This window comes from Lissotriton vulgaris, chromosome 11, assembly GCF_964263255.1.
Source record: "Lissotriton vulgaris chromosome 11, aLisVul1.2, whole genome shotgun sequence".
In the NCBI taxonomy this organism is placed as follows: Eukaryota; Metazoa; Chordata; class Amphibia; order Caudata; family Salamandridae; genus Lissotriton; species Lissotriton vulgaris.
In genome coordinates, this window is record NC_141699.1 from 268445609 (window position 1) to 268462723 (window position 17115).

Consider the following 17115-nt stretch of genomic DNA (forward strand, 5'->3'; position numbering starts at 1 on the left):
AGAATTGCCCGAGGCTTCTAGGCCCAAGGACTTTTGGGCTCCGCTAGCCATGTACCTACTTGCAGCAGGTATAATGCATAATTGTGTACGTTGAAAATGATTATATAGGCTTGTTACTACTCGTGTAAGGTGCCCCAATTGTGAAGTGTAAGTTGCTATGTAACTACCAACAGAGATTGCAGTAAGGGAGAGGGGATACAGTTATGTTTGAGGATGTACTTCTAAGACAAAAACGTTTGTACTATTATACAGATGTTGTATACCTGACTGGGTTCACATGTGGAACTCGTTACTCCAGTGTTTCAAGCTGATTACAAAAACTATATTAAAAAAGAAAAACAGGATTTGTTGGAAGCCATCTTGGGTCCAATATACATTATCTCACCCTACTGAACTGCATTGTAGTGAATGGAAGGTTTTGAGGATCACAAAAATGAGAACATATAAAGGGTGATAACAGATTTTACTCTCAATATAAATCCTTCGTTGATGGTACCATACTAAATTTAGGAATTGTGGTATGTTCCAAGGTGAATTTACCCTGTATAAAAAAAAGCCTTCTGCTGGGATTTCAAGAATAATGTGTGAGAGACAACTGTTTAATGATTATTTCCCAATACAAATCGTGGAAGGTGCTCCAGAAACTAAAATAAGAGCAAATTTTCTGTGCATTCACACTAACTTTCTCAGCCATATGAAAATCAAGTCTGACAGTTTATTCCTTTGTGTTCTACTGCAGCCCTCCTGAGGGTTCTAAGGAACAACCTAAGTGCTGTTCTACTGCAGCCCCCCAGAGGGTTCTAAGGAACAACTGGAGCGCTAACAGTGTTACTTATGACACTGGTATGGCACACCTGAAGCCATGATGATTGAATCAAACAGGTAAAACTTAAAACATTTAATTTAGAAATTCCCCTCGATTGCAGCGACCTGCCCACGATGTCCTAAGCAAGACACTGATCAATTACATATGTTATTGGCTTGCCCTGGTCTTTCCAGATACTAGACACAAATAGCTGCAGCACTGCAGGGGGTGGTTGGGGGGCACACATGGCACACAGCGGAGAGCAGTGTCCTAGGATTATACCCAGTCTGAAATGTTACAAAGCACATCCAAAATGTTTAAGACTTTGGACTAATATTAGTGAAACGCCTCATCACTAAGCAATGGAAATCGGTGGCTCCACCTAACCTATTAGCCTGGAGGGAGGAGATTGAGAGGTGGGGGTTGGCGGAAAGTAGAGCCTTGCAGAGGGAGGAACATCGTTGATTGAGGAAAAAGAACATTGCCAAGAATTGGGTTCTCTTGAGTCCTTTAAAGTGTTAGACATGTTCGCAGCCTAATATTGCTGGAACCCTTCCACTAGCAGAACACAACCGAGATACAGGGAGACACGCATCGGCCTACACTTAAATTCTAACCCTACACAGGACTGAAGCACAGGCGACAACACACAACAGTCCGGATGAAGACGAACATAACCAGACTTTCATGCCCAAGACCCTCAACACTTTGCATCCACAAAATAACGCATGCACATTATACAACAGCAAAAACTGCAGATATGATAGGCCATCCTTTTCTCTTTTCTTTGATTCATAAAGATAGGCGCACCCGTCGGTTGGGAGGGGAAGGAGGGAGGGAGTTAAGATATAGTTCTTAATTAAGTAGGGTTGCTTCCTAGACACCTTTGTTATACGGATGTAATCTGCTGAATTCCTAAATACTGCCATGCATGATGCTGACACTTATTTCTGAGACACAATGTGCACAGGTATGCAATGTGATAATGTACAATGCCAATATCGGTTTCTTTCGAAATGTAATGTGTGCATTGATATGCGCTCATCCTTCTTTTACAAAACCTTCAATTTTTTTTTTAAAGTATCCAATTAGGCACTACTTCATAACATTTTTTATGACCTTTTATCGTCGTTCCCTTCGTTCGTTAAGAACTGCTTCCCTTATTTTATTCCTTAACCTACTTCCTTCCTTCCTCTTCATCTGTTTTCTTCATTGCTCTGCTCCTTCCAGGTCCCATTCCTCTAGTCTCCTGTTTCCCGCCTTCTCACTACATTAAATCGCATCCCTGTCTCCTACTTTATTCTTCCTTCATTGTTTCCCTTCCAAACACTTCATATCCCTTCTTCTTCACCTCTATTTCCTCTCTTCTTTCCAGAGGAAACTCACACAGCGGGGGATACACTCACACAACTTTTGGGGAGTATAAAGGCTCCATCACTCTGAAACATATCTAGTGAAATGAATCACTGTTGATTCCCCCACTACATATATATGCATGCAATGAAGAGAAATTTTCATGGGAAATAATTGACAGATCGGCGTAGGCTTTCAACCTTCATGATGAAAAAAACAGCGCTTAATGGTGCTAAAATCTGCACCTCCATTTGTGGTGTTTGCTATTCCTAATTGATATGTCCAAAAGGTGGGGAACATCAACTGAAAAACAACTTCACACAGTGTTCTCAAATGAGCACTGTACTGCAACTTTTAAAAGCAGAATGTTTCTAAAGGAAACCAGCACTTTCGAGATAAACAGTTGCTTGTTAACAGCATACGTGCCAGGTCTTAATAGCCTGAGCCAACTTTCGAGCTGCCGGTTGCATTCCATCTAAACCTGCTGGGATGAGTAACTGGTTTGGTGGGTTAGGTGCCACTCGACTTAGGTTTAGATTTGTCCGATTAAAAATATAATGCTGAATTAACAAACGTAGTGCTAGAGGACACCATTTGAAAAACCTATATCATTCACTGATTCTTTACGTTGTGAGATTTCCTGAGGCAATCTTGTTTTATTGGCCTTCGAGTGTATTCAAATCATTCTGGATACTGGTTTTGTAAAGTACAAGGCAGAAGTCACTGAATTACAATTTGCTACATTAAACGTCCACGCTTTCTAGGTAACCACATGTTCCCACTATCTTTTTTCTGTAGGCAAGCAGAAAACCCAAACGTTTAACAGTACCTGTTACAAAAACGATATAATGTCGGGAAATACAGTTAGGTTCAACTCCATCTGTAACAGAAAGATCAGAAGGAAAAATTAGGATTTTCAGCATTTACTTATGATAACTGCACAAAGAGAACATATTAAAAAGTTAGTGTGAGCTTACAGTCACCATATTGGACATTTATTGAGAAGGCATCAACAGAAACCCACAAACTCAGCACTTTTACAATCTTATCTAATAATGCAAAATAATAATGTTCACATCTTTTCTTTTTATTTTAAAAAAGAAGCTATTGGGTGTTAGATGAGAAAAAGTGAAACAAAAATGTTCAGTATTTAAGAGATAATATCCCTCAGTAATCAAAGGGGTTCAACATAAAAGCTTAAATCATCAGAAGCTAATACAATAGTTTTGTGCCACATAACTTAATAGCTATTTTCCCTACTTATTCATGTTTTTGTAGACTTGGGTTAACAAGTCTTGGCAATGAAGACCATACTACTCAAATGAGATTCACAGAAAGTGTATTATTTAAAGCATAGTTATCGCACACACAAAAACGAAAGGATGTGAAAAAGGTGACAAATAAGAGGGGAGGGGGCGGCAGATCCGAGCAAATACTTCTTGGAATGAGATTGCTCTAGGGGTAAAACAAGCTGAAAATTGCTTAAATGCCCATTACATCCGCAGCCCTAAAAGTGGGTTTTTATTCTATAGACAGGCGATTAATAGTTATTTTCCCTGCCACAGAAGCAAGTATGCTTTCTTTGGACAATGCTTTATCATATTTGAAGAGGCGCCCTTAACTACTGATCCAACATAATTTTAAGAAGCATAGGGGTCCTTACAGACTATGGAAATACCTGCAACACACGACGAATTAAATGGGTCTCTGCACCCACCATAATAGAAAGGTAACATACTCGAAGATTACAAATGGAACTACGTGTTTGTCCCATCCTGTCCATTTACGATCACTCTAATCAATGTTTACAAAAACCTAGGCAAATTCAATCACACTGCATTTTCAATCAACACAGATATGCCTGCACAAAGGCCATATTTTCTAAACTTTTAAATGTTCATAAGCGCTTACTTAAAAAAAAAACGGTCATGTTTATCTGTCCGTAAAATGTAGGTGAGGGTGAATCAGTAAACTGAGATACTCACACTTCCAAATAGAGAGTGGAGTGTATGGCCTCTTACTTGCCTCTCTGATTGCAACCAACGATGCTACAGGCTAGGAAGCACATGTTTCTGTATGTGATAATCTATTATTCATGGAATTTATCTAGATTTCGTAATACTACTGCTAAAGTTTCAACACAATCAGATTTAGAACGAATAGCTCAATGAACACTCAGAGAAACATTTAACTTCACCACACCCGCTCCATAAATGTGCAGACTCCATGCTCACCTGAGGCGTATGCCGGGTGAAACTTTACTTGTCTGCTCATTTAATTAAATAAACTGTGCACCTGAGGCGGAAGCCGGGTGATAGCTTGCTTGTTACTTTTAAATATTTTAGTTAGTTTATCACCCCCCTTCATTTGCGCCGTATTTTGTATTTTATGTGATTTCTGACAAAGCCTAAAATACCGCATTGCCTGCACGATCTCCTCAGAGCTAACACAGACGATTAGGTGCTGTGGCCGGAGACGCTTGATCAGTTTTCCTCACGATTTTTGCTGAGGAACTACAAGTCCCAGCGCTCTAGCGCTGCAGAAGAGACTTTAAAGGTAGATGGCCACCTCGTCGCGCAGCGGACGCAAGCAGTGGGCGCGCCTATATCACGCCAAAGTCAAGCCTAAGTCTAGCCCGTCTGCGCCCGATGCGCCAAGGACGGGCTGGGGGCTGCTACTACTGCCCAGATTCCTAGAACAAGTCAGCTATCTAAAGACTACATATTATCGTTGAATTCTACATCCAAGCACTGCCATCAGACCATTAATGTTGATAAGTGGACAGGCCCCACTTGCTGTCTTGATTGCAAACAAATCTTACAACCTTATCAAAGGCCGCCAAAGAAAATCATACATAGGTTTATCACGGGGGGACTCCGTAATGCCCGCTCTATGTGCACGAATGCACTTCATATATATGATCTTATCTCAGAAAAAGATCTGGACTGTCTCCTAGTCACAGAAACATGGCTCAGAGATTGGTCAAATCCTGATCTAGTCCAGGCTTTGCCTCCTGGCTACATTATACAGAGACTGGACAGACCCTCTCAGCGAGGAGGAGGGTTGGCTATTATACACAGAGACACCCTCAAATGTACCACTACGAAATTACCTGATATAAAAGGAGCTGAATGTCTGGGTTTTAGTTTTCAGGCCCATGACTCCATTACTTTTTCCAGAGCTTTAACATATCGCCCCCCAGGTCAAGCAACGCATTTTTTAGAAAGGATGGGTGAAGTTCTAACGAACTTAACTCTTAAAGCTGCCAATTCTACCATATTAGGTGACTTGAATCTTCATCTGGATAGCATTAGTGAATGTGCTGTGTTTCAAAGATATCATACATGTCTTGGGGCTGACACTACTTACAACAGACCCTACACATGAAGCTGGGCATATCTTAGACTGCATCAGCTCAAATTTAAATACCATAACAGTCTTAGCCCCTTTGACTCTAACCTGGACTGATCACAAATTCATCGCGTTCAGTCTTACAACGATGGAAAAAAGGTGACTAAGAAAGCTGTGTCGGGCAAAGAGAAGCCTACCCCACGTTGGGCGAAAATTATAGACCACCCAGACCTTACCAGCTGGGTGAAAGAGAGCAGACCATCCCTGCACGGGGAGGTGATCCCTGATAATCAAAGCTATGAGGGGTGGATGAGATCTATTGGGGATAGGATGATCTCTCGGGGACAACAAAAGCCGAAATCTAGACAAGGGAAAATATCTGCTCCCTGGTTTACTATTGGATTAAAAGACTCATTACGAAAAGTGAGAATACTAGAGCGGAGATGGCGTAGACACTACAATAGTGATGACCAGGAAGTTTTTAAAATGGCTAGGAGAAATTATCACGTGTCAATCAAACGTGTAAAAGCGACTTATTTTACAAATCTGATTGAAGCCTCACAAAATAAGCAAAAGGAAATTTTCCAAATTGTAAACAGTTTTAGAAACCCAATATTTTTGTCCCAGGAAATTCCGCCTTCTCAGACTTTTTGTAATGAAATAGCAACGTTCTTCGAACAAAAAATAATAAATCTTACTAAAGATTTCCCCCAAGTCATTCATAAGGATGAAAAAAGCCCTCAGAACAAAGTGTCTCAGCCAGTAGACTGGGATACTTTTGCTATGATTAGTCTGGAAGAATCTTCCCAAGCCATTTCTAAAATCAAGTCCGGTTCACCGTTTGATCCATGTCCTCCTTCGCTGCTAAAAACGATAAAAGAGGAGGTCAACCTGGTGATCAATTCAATTCTTAATTCATCACTCCAAACAGGAGAGATTCCAGCATCCTGGAAAGTCGCAGCGGTTAGACCACTACAGAAAAAAGCCTTAAGGGACCCCTCAGATCTATCTAACCTTCGGCCCATCTCTTCACTCCCAGCACTATGCAAAATTGCTGAAGCCTCTGTCAACAAGCAGCTTTCAGCATACTTGGAGGAAAATAATATTCTTCACACAAACCAAGCTGGTTTTAGAGCTCATCACTCTACAGAATCTGCACTTCTGTCAACCACGGAGACCATAAGAGCTGCACTGGATATGGGTAAGAGAGCAGTCCTGATCCTCCTAGATCTATCTGCAGCGTTTGACAGTGTCCCATGATATTTTATTACATCGCCTGGTCAATGCAGGCATAGCGGGCACCGTGTTAAAATGGTTCAAAAACTTTCTGATGCACAGAAGACAGATCACCATGCTAGGCCATTTCTGTTCTGAAGAGAAGATGGTTGGGTCAGGGGTGCCTCAGGGCTCAAGTTTGAGCCCTACCTTATTTAATCTGTACATGGCCCCCCTGATCGATCTTATTTCATCCTTCAACATCAGCACCATAGCGTATGCCGACGACACTCAATTAGCTCTAGTTTTGGATAAAGATTCAGAAAAAGCCAAACTGGATCTGAAAGAGTGTTTGACGCGACCTTCGCCTGGATGAACAATAACCACCTCAAATGTAATTCTGCCAAAACAGAAATCCTACCGTTTGGTAAAAACAACCTTTTCTCCCCGCATACCTGTTGGCCAAAAGAAGCAGAAGCCCCGCCAAACACCATCGTGGCAGCACGTAATCTAGGAATAAAATTTTACGAGACCATTTCGTTTAAACAACAGGCTAGAGAAGTTGCTGGCCTTGGCTTTAATATCATAAGGGGCCTCAGAAATCTTTTCGATCTTCTGCCCCTATCAGCCCGTCACACTGTTGCGATTGCGCTGATCACATCCAGAATAGATTACTGCAACAGTCTCTATGCAGGGGCGGCTAAGTTTGCACTACAAAAACTGCAGATGGTACAAAATTCGGCAGCGAGGCTGGTCCTCAGATGGCCAAGAAAATCCTCGCCATCAGCCGCGCTAGATACGCTCCACTGGCTCCCCATCCAGAAACGCATTCTGTTTAAGGTTCTTATGATTACTTTTAGGGCCTTTCACAAGCGGGGCCCACGAAATCTGTACAACAAATTCAATAGATACCATCCCACTCGAGAACTCAGGTCAGCAACTGCCAACCTGATGACTGTCACAAAATTTAGACTGGTATCTAAAGGAGGAAAAACCTTGGCAGTTATAGGTGCCAAGGCATGGAACAAATTGCCTCACCAACCTCGAGCAATTACCTCCGAACAGAATTTCAGAAAATCCCTCAAAACCTGGATTTATAGCCTAGCTGATTCAGTCTGCAAAACTCTTGTTTAACCCCCCCCCTTTTTTTAATGCGCTGAGAACAGTAAATTCTACCATCCTTTCAGATATGGAGTCAAAGCGCCATGATGCTCCTTGGAGTGGCCGTGCGCTATATAAATTCCTTTCATATCCTTTCATATCAGACGAACCCAACGGTGATGTAGTGGCGGAGGCAAAGGGCACTTACAAAACCAGAGCCAGTAAAGTTACTTCCTTGCTCACCTCTAGGATATATATATATATATATATATATATATATATATATATATATACATACACACACACCTATGTACATACATATATATTGCACTTGCCGCCATTACTCTAGATTGATCCATGGACACCTACCACAGATACAGTTTCTTTCAGTTGTTTATTTGGATGCCGCCATTACGCGTTTCAACTCTCAAGGAGCCTTGATCACATGACAACGCTGCGGTATGTTTTTTTACATTTTTAAAGTGACAATGTGCTTTACATGAATTACCCAAAAGTGCAACAGTCATGGCAATAGAATTAATACCAATTTTGTAGTTTGTAGTTTCTCAAGGTAAACTAAAATAGACCTGGTGAAATACTTCATAAATACAATGGTAGTAAAATTGACAGCAGTAGGTGGTACGGCGATAGGAATGGCCCTGCATACGCCCTAGAGCGCGCGCTGAGGAGACTACCGCAGGCCACACAATTGGTCTTCGTGATCTGGAGACAGGTGCTGCGCCGGATGGGCTGGTGGGGCAGACTGACGGCGGAAACCCCGCTGTGGAACAATGGACAGCTCCCCGCACTGGCCTCGCTGACGGGGTTTGGTGGTTGGGACTCTATCGGAATATCATCGCTCGGGCATGTCCTTACTGGGGTTACACTCCAGTCCTTCCAAGACCTTAGCTCTGAATTTAGTATGCCCAGGACCCAATTCTTTAAATACCTACATTTCCGTCATGCGCTTACGCCTAGTCTAGTTGGTTTGGATCAGCTTCCCGACTTTAGCCCAGTGGAGGCCAAGCTCTTTATGGGAGATCTGGGGGATAAAAAAGTTTCCAGGATATATCAAACACTGGTCCCTCATTGCTCCTCTTCCCTACTGCCGCAGAAAGACTCCTGGGAAACTGACATTGGTCCATTGGACGAGGATGACTGGAGGGAGGCCCTGGAGTCCCCCCGTGGGACGGCCATAGCCGTACGACTCCCGTTCATACAATTCAAATACCTACATAGGGCCTATTACACCAGAGAGAGACTGTGGAAGGCTGGACTCATTGTGACTCCAGAGTGTCTGCGATGTGGAACTGAGAGGGGTACATTATTACATACAGTATGGTCCTGTTTGGGCCTGTCCCGATTCTGGAATGGTGTGTGGGATTGTCTGTCAGAAGTGCTGGGGTGGGATCTTCCCCGTACGCCCAGGTTAGGTCTCCTGCATTTATTTATTTATTTAGTTTCTTGTATAGCGCAAGAATCGATCCGGTCGGGATATCTCCGCGCTTTACTCACAAAGGTGGTGAAAAACAGGGTCATTGCAGATGAACTGAGATTACAGAGGGGGACAGCAGTTAGTTATACCTCCATGAACAGGTTAGTTTTTAGCATTTTTCTGAATGATAAGTGATTAGAGATCTGTCTGAGGCTAAGGGGCAGGTTGTTCCACAAAGTCGGCCCCACTGAAGAAAGGGCTCGGCCACCTTGTCTGGTCTTTTTGATAAAAGGGGGTTTAAGCAGGTATTGATTGCTTGACCGCAGATCTCGGTCCGGTTTGTAAGGCTGTAGTTTTTGGGTTAAGTAGTTGGGGCCGTTTCCAAACAGGCATTTGTGGACAGTACAGCAGATCTTAAATTTGACACGTTGGCTTATTGGAAGCCAGTGTAGTTCTCTCAACAGGTGTCTAGAAGATGTTCTTGAGGGAGCATTCAGAATCAGTCTGGCCGCCGTGTTCTGAACCATATCCTGGAGAATGTGGGAGGGAACATATACAAGCATCACCTCCTGTTGTTAGGTCTGGTAGTGGCCAAGCGGGACCTGGCGAGGGCATGGAAGAGTGAACGGGCTCCTCCGCTGAGCGCCTGGAAAGCAGGCCTGGATTATCTCATGGGATTGGAGTTATCGGTGTTTGAAGCCAGGGGATGCCCCCGGAAGCACTACAAGATCTGGAAGCAGTGGGCAGACTATAGAGGGTTGACCTTGGGACCCCCCCCAATTGACTTGGAGGAGGATCTGCATGCGGATAGGGACCTTCGGGCCTAGAAGGGCACTCTATATTTGCTGTGCTATATTCATGTTTTGCTGCTGAAGATGATCACGTGCATTGGGTAGGGGTGGGATAAGGGGCGGGTAGTTGGGGCATTGGGTAGTAGGAGGGGAGAGGGGGCGCGAGTGGGGGGCGATTTGAGCGATTAGGCTTTGTGTATATCTTGATATGTATTTGCCATTTGACAGTGTCCTTCTGATTGTGGAGACCTGTAACTATGCTATGCCTAATCAATCAAACACAGTTGTGAAAAAAAATTGACAGCAGTATACGTCCAAGGTTTATAAAAAAACGCAAATTACATGTCAAACAAGAGTAGAAAATTAGGTACATAAATGTAGATTTGATTATGTTGCTCATGCCAATATTCTATTTAATAGTGAAAGATTAGTATAGTGCTGTACCACAGAAGCACACATATCGCCCATACTCATGTGGCTGCCTTAATTACCGTCTCAAAGCAATATAGATGTAATTGTAATAATTTTTACCTATGTGCAAATTGCAGAAAACCATGACATACAAACTTATTACATCAAACTTTCAAATAGTCGTGACTGTCAAAAAAGGGCTTAGTGCAAAATGTGCATAAATATTAAAAAGTTGTGCCGTTGTGCTGAGCGCGGATGTGGAATACTAGGGTTTACCTCAGTTAGTCATTGTCCGCTTGTCAGCAAAGATCAAACCTCATGTTAGACTTATTGAAATTTAAACAAACTTATATTAAGTATTAAAGTTGCATACCAACTGGGTTCTGCTTGTAGTGACAGCTTCAATACCCTGGGAAACCACAAAGTTTTTCTTTACAAGACAGTGGGTCAGTTCTATTTTATTTTTATTTGTCAAAGTCTATTGGCATCTAAATGACCTGTTTGTCTAAAATGGTTATAGTAGAATAGAAAGTGGCTATTTCGTACAATGGATAGAATAAGTCCAATTCTATAAATATATAAATATATAAATAGCTTAAAATATCAAGTACAAAAGTTAAAAATTCTTTGTATTTTATAATATAGATCCTATAGCAGCGGTGATACCCATTTCCTCTCTTTCATTGTTGCTGTGCTTAACTAGATGCTGGTGTATACATCGTCTGTGACATTCAGCCCCCCTGGCTGTTTCGAATCCATTTCTAAAATATACCTGGTTTCTAACTTGTGTAATTGTTCCTCCCTGTTGCCTCCTCGACTACTTGCAGGTACTGAGTCTATGAGGAAATATTTGAAATCCTCGCTTTTAGGGTTGTGACAGTCCCTGAAGTGTCTGGCAACGGGGTATGTGTTGTCCTGGTTGTTAATGGCTCGCATATGCTGTAAAATGTGTTTGTGGGCTTGGAGTTTTGTGCTCCCAATGTATTGTAAGCCGCACGGATATACCAGGAAATACACTACAAATTAGGTTTTGCACGTTAGAAGTTTGTCGATCTTCTGTTTCTTGCGGTTAAAAGGGGTGGTGTATGTTGTTGTATTGACCCCTGTTGACATGCTTTGCATTTGAAAAACCCTTTATGTTTTGATAACCAGCTACAGCTTTCTATTATCCGTTTTGACCAGTTTGTCTCTCATCGATGGTGCCCTGCTGCGGGTGATTGAAATGCTGCTGGGTAATGAAGTTGCTATAATAAGGTCATCTAATACCAAAGGCCAATTGTGCTTTATGATGTTGGGTATTTCCTTGTGTTGCTTGCTAAATTCCATAAGTATCCTCAGCTCTTGTTGTTTAGGTAGCAAAGGGATTGGCAGGTTGTTCTATCTCAGTGATTACTCTTTTGTGTTTGCCCTGAATCAAATCTGAACATTCTACTGTCATGGATTTAGCAAAGGCACAGTCTATGATTTTAGATGAATAACCTCTTTCCAGGTATCTTCTCTTACTTTCCACTTTGGCCTGATCGAGAGTGGCTGGGTCGCTGTTTACTTTTTTGAGTCTCAGCATTTCCCCATAGGAAATGCTATTGATTAAATGCCTTGGATGTGCACTGCTGGCATGTAGGGTCGCATTGCCTGCTGTCTTCTTACGATAAAGCTTTGTTTCTATCCTGTTGTCCTTTATATACACCTGCATATCTAGAGAGCCATCTGTACTGACTGTGGCAGTGAAGTGTATGTTCAATGTGTTCTCATTGATGGTGTCGATAAACTCCTGAGCTGCCTGTTGTGTGCCCTTCCATATTACAAAGAGATCATCGATGTAGCAAAGCCAAACAATGATGTTGTTCTGTATCTGTTTCTTGTATTTCACATTGAGTGACATCTCCTCCCACCAGCCCATGTGAAGACATGCATAGCTGGGGAAGAAGCTGGCTCCCATGGCTACACCTCTGGCTTGCTTATACAGCATGTTATTAAACATAAATACATTATTGTCCAAACAGAATGCCACCATTTCAGCTAGCATTTGACTATGTTGTTTCTGTTGATCTGGTCATCTGGACAAATAATGTTTGAGTGCATTCAACCCATCACAATGTTTTATGCTTGTATAAAGTGAGGTCACACCAAGCGCTATTAAAAGCTAGTTACTTTGCAAAGTACAGTCTTTCAGTTTGTTTAAAAAGTCATTAGTATCCTGCACATACGATGGAAATGCTTGGACAAATCATTGTATGAACTAGTCAACATATTGAGATGTATAATACAGGAGCTGGGTTTGAGTGTAGGACAGGAAGAATTGGCGCTCTAGCAAGTACAATTGGAAGTCAAATTCACAAGAGCTAAGCGGTGCAAACAGTTCAGGGGAACAAACCCAAGCAAAACAGCCCCTGAAAAGGCAGAGAAAAAATCCTCTACTCACACAACTAAAACACAGGTCCTGTGCACACACACGTCAAGTGTGGAAGGTTCTCATGTGAAAACCAAAAGTTCAGGTAAAGTTCGTGTGTTAGCAAAAATAAGACTCAAAGTCCAATGATTACTGATGAAAATTTATAGTTCAATCTTGATCAATACATTCGTGAATATAAGCCGACACGTGTTTCGTCACATCGTGTGAACATGTGACTCTTCAGGGCTTAAGAAACTCTGTGGGGACGTAAGAGCGTGTGTATGTGCGGGTAAAGTCCAAAATTAAATGTAGTAGAGTGAGGATGTGGAGACTGGTCGGAATGGGCATGGAAACAATGCCAGGGAACCTATGGTCTGGTGTGTCCAAGGTCCGGACTCTCGGAGTAATTGGCGTGGGTCGCGGTGAGCAGGGTTCACTCGGCAACGTGTTCGGGACAGAATGGTGCCGAGTGAACCCTGCTCACCGTGACCGGGCAAAAATCAAAAATAAAATATATATATATATATATATATATATATATATATATATATATATATATATATATATATATATATATATATATATATATATATATATATATATATCTATTCACTGAAAAAAACATAGGTTTTACACCAGTTATAGTTAGGAATTAGCATTTAAAAAACCTATTAAATTCACTGAAAAAACCATAGGTTTCACCCCAGTTATAATAGTTAGGGATTAGCATTTAAAAAACCTATTAAATTCACTGAAAAAACATAGGTTTCACACCAGTTATAGTTAGCTGGACATTTTACTGATACAAAGCCATTGAAATTCCCCCGTTATAGTTAGTTGTACTCCCTATAACTCGCGCGCCCGAATGATTTAAAATGACTTTTCTTGAGAAACATTTGGATTATCATGTCCTATACTTTGACATTTTTGAAAGACTGGCTTTGAGGATGCTATAAACTACTCAAGTCTGCCCGAATTGTGTGGGTAAAATTGATACCTAGTCACTTTGAATAAGAATGTACTTACGGCTCGTCTAACATTTGGAAGAAATACCTAGTTATATGACAACAGGATACCGACATAACTTGAAGGAAATAAGAACGCCCTGAAGAAGTTCTGTTGTACAGAATGAAACGCGTCGGCTGGCTGTGGTACATAAACTTAAGGAAAATAAAAGCATTTGAATATACACCAAGATTCAGCGCTTCAATAAGGACTCTAAGTGATATGATTTGATTGGACTTGTTGTGCAAGTGGTGCTGTGCCAAACTTTGGAATATTCTCCACTACTCTCTAATACTCACTCCCTACTACTCTCTCCCTACTACTCACACTCTGATACTCACCCTACTACTACACTCCCTACTACTACACTCCCTACTACTACACTCCCTACTACTACACTCCCTACTACTACACTCCCTACTACTACACTCCCTACTACTACTACTACACTCCTGTGACACGGAGCATAGGGAGGATGTAGGGACCCCAAATGAATGGTGGGTCACTGAAAATATTTCCAATCCTTCCCCTCAGGACGAGTGGACACCCTGGTCAGCCGAATCGTACTTCGATAGGAACGAGGACTGTTCCTTTAACTGGCCGCCGTCGGGAGAAGAAAGTACGCCCATCCGTGACGTCAGCATAGTGCGATTGGAGAAATGCCCGGAAGAACAAGGGATGGCGTGTGACATCACCCCGAGAGAAGGTGGGCGCCGGAGAGACGAGGAGAACGAAAGCGGAGAGACGAGCGAGGAGCACCGTTCCTGTAGCGAGGGAGGAGAGCCAGGAGGTCAACGGTCCCGTGAATCCCCGTGCCACACTCCGAAGGGAGGAGTGTGGCTAAAGCAGGTACGGGAGAGGTTATCGGGCTGGGTTGGGAGGCGGGGAACAACGTAGCACTTAACCAACGTCCCCATAACACAACCGGGGGTAGTGCATTCCCACTCCTTGCCTACTGCTAGTCAATCCTCCCATGTGTACCTGCACATCCCCGAGCACACAAGCATGTTTATGTTTTTTTGAGCACGAGTAGCGGTGACCTCACCCCCTGGGCCCTAGGTGTTTAAGAGAATATTACCAAGTCCTTAAGTCCCTTTTTTTCTTCTTTTTCTGCCCCTAAACCTGGGAGTACCACGGAACATCCGACAACGTGGAGTCCGAAGAAGAAGAGAGTGAGCCCATCTGCGTGGATACACTGAGATAGCACACATAAGACTTTCTTCACGTGCCCAAAAAGTTGTAAAGAAAATAAATCCCTATCCAAAGCTAAAAAGTGTCCGGACTCTCACTCGCCCCACGTCACAACTGGTGTCAAAAGTGGGATCTCCCATTTCGGATCAGCAACCACTGATGGAACAAGTAATCGACCATATCATAAAGGGCCAAGAGAAGCTAGAATGGGCCATCGAAAGACAGATAACCACCTCAGATGAGGACAGGGAATTGTTCAAAAGAGTTCCACGAGTGCTCAAATTGAAGGTCTACAAAAAGCTGTGCAGACCCCTGGAGTAGGTCCTGTAAGCGAGAAAAAAACATCCCTAGCACACCCTTCAGGGATATCTCTACAAAAATATATACATGGTGAAGACCCAGATGCCTTTCTCACCAATTTCAAAAGAGTGGCTCGAGCCTGTGATTGGCCGGAGGAGAAGTGGCCCTTCTTCCTAGCTCCGTTATTATCAGGGGCGGCACAAGCAGCCTACCAAGTTGCGAATCACCGGGGTGATACCCCTTATTATACAATAAAGGAAGTGTTATTAGATCATCTTGGGCTAGACTCAGAGGCATACAGGTTGCGCTTCCGTAAAGAAAGAGGGGTACCGGGTGAAAATCCAAAGACACTGTACCTACGTCTAAAGATGGCAGCGGATAAATGGCTGCGTCCTGAAAAGAGGAGTAAAGAGGAGATAATGACCAGTATTTATCTCGAACAATTCATGGAAGCTCTTCCATATGGGACACAACGGTGGCTGAAACAGCACTCTGGTCTAACACAAGCCATAGAAATGGCAGCCAACTATTCACGGGCTCAACCTCGAACATTAACTTGGGATCAAGAGAAAATGTCCAAACCTAGCCCTGTAATCAAGCCAGAACAAGCATTTACAATGCAATGGTTTAGCCTTTGGAAAAGTTAGAGTTATTGGCATTGTAAATGACAAAATTTGTATTTATGTGTTGGTTTTGTCATTTACATTGCCATTAGCTTAATCTCTCGCAATGTGAGACCTATTGTACCCGACGGACGAGCTCAGCAGACAGCAATTACTACCACACACACACACCCAGAGCCCCACACACACACACACACACCCAGAGCCCCACACACACACACACACACGCAGAGCCCCACACACACACACACACACACAGAGCCCCACACACACACACACACACCCAGAGCCCCACACACACACACACACACCCAGAGCCACACACACACACACACACACCCAGAGCCACACACACACACACACACACCCAGAGCCCCACACATACACACCCACCCAGAGCCCCACACACACACCTACCCAGAGCCCCACACATACACACACCTACCCAGAGCCCCACACATACACACACCCACCCAGAGCCCCACACACACACACACCCACCCAGAGCCCCCCCACACACCCACCCAGAGCCTCCCCCACACACACACACACCCAGAGCCACACACACACACACACACACCCAGAGCCCCCCCCCCACACACACACACACACACACACACACGCCAGGCGAAAACTTTAAAAGTATAACAAATGAAAATGCAGAAGGAATAGGCAATATACAAAATGTACAACCTCTTTTTACCAACTACTGTAGCAGAACCATAACAGTGCTAACTTGAACATTACAAAAAAAGTGCAGTCTATTCTACGGACTGAAAATCACTTTAAATGCTTTCGACTGTCTCATGGAAAGAATATAAGAAGTGTGTACACAAAATCACAAATTTAACATAAAGGTTTATCCACCCACTCCTTGACAACCGCTTCCCACAAAAATCCACTGGCCAGCAGTAGTAGAGCCTCGCTTTAATAATCCCTGCGCATAAAAGGGTGAGGCAACTCACAATCATAGCACCTTCACACGTGAATTGGAGGTTATACAGGACGCACCTAACTAGGAAGCACCAGAGGGTTTATGGTTATGAGTAGAGCAAGGCTCAAGAATGAGTGCAAAAAAGTTGGTGGCAAGGTGGAGGGAGTTCGGTGAGAGGTTGCAGAAAGCAGCAACGTGACGAGAAATA

General features: G+C 43.0%; 1 protein-coding gene across 11 annotated transcripts in view; it reads right to left on the reverse strand.

Moving 5' to 3' along the window:
* MTMR3 (myotubularin related protein 3) overlaps nucleotides 1-17115 on the reverse strand; it is a 1591444-nt gene that overhangs the window by 1305646 nt on the left and 268683 nt on the right. For all 11 annotated transcript variants that reach the window (XM_086943220.1, XM_086943217.1, XM_086943214.1 and 8 more), the window contains one exon: nucleotides 2988-3038. The gene's annotated coding sequence lies outside the window, so the exon portion shown is untranslated. The remainder of the gene's footprint in view (nucleotides 1-2987; nucleotides 3039-17115) is intronic.